Source organism: Octopus bimaculoides, chromosome 30 (genome assembly GCF_001194135.2).
Source record: "Octopus bimaculoides isolate UCB-OBI-ISO-001 chromosome 30, ASM119413v2, whole genome shotgun sequence".
Lineage (NCBI taxonomy): Eukaryota > Metazoa > Mollusca > Cephalopoda > Octopoda > Octopodidae > Octopus > Octopus bimaculoides.
The window spans coordinates 6,380,075-6,380,645 of NC_069010.1; positions in this window are offsets into that span (position 1 = coordinate 6,380,075).

The following is a 571-nucleotide window of genomic DNA, read 5'->3' on the forward strand; positions in this document are numbered from 1 at the left end:
AGGTATAACCTTTCATTAGTTTCGGTCATTAGACTGCGGCCATGCTAGATATTTAACGCGGTGTTATGTAACAATCCGATTATGTAACCCCGCGCTCATCAGAGGTGGCCGTTATGGAATGAAATATGGCGACTGCATTCTGTGTTAGGGGACAAACACACATACACATTTATGTTAGGTCAAAGGCTTTGGTTGACCCTAGGCTATAATAGAAGACACTTTCCCAAGGTGCTACACGTTGGGACTGAACCCGGAACTATGTGTTTGGGAAGCAAGCAACTTACCATACAGCCATGCCTACACACATACATGTGTGTGTGATTTTGCGTTTGTTAACCTCCACACATACACACACACTCTCTCTCTATCTCTCCCTCTCTCTCTCTCTCTCTCTCTCTATATATATATATATATATATATATATATCTCCCTCTCTCTCTCTCTCTCTGAATGATAACCATTGTTAGGTTTTTTTATTCCCCCACCCCACCCCGTAACGTAGTCGTTCGGCAAAAGAGCCCGATAGAACAAGCACCCGATTAAAAAATAAGAACTGGGGGTTAATTTCTTC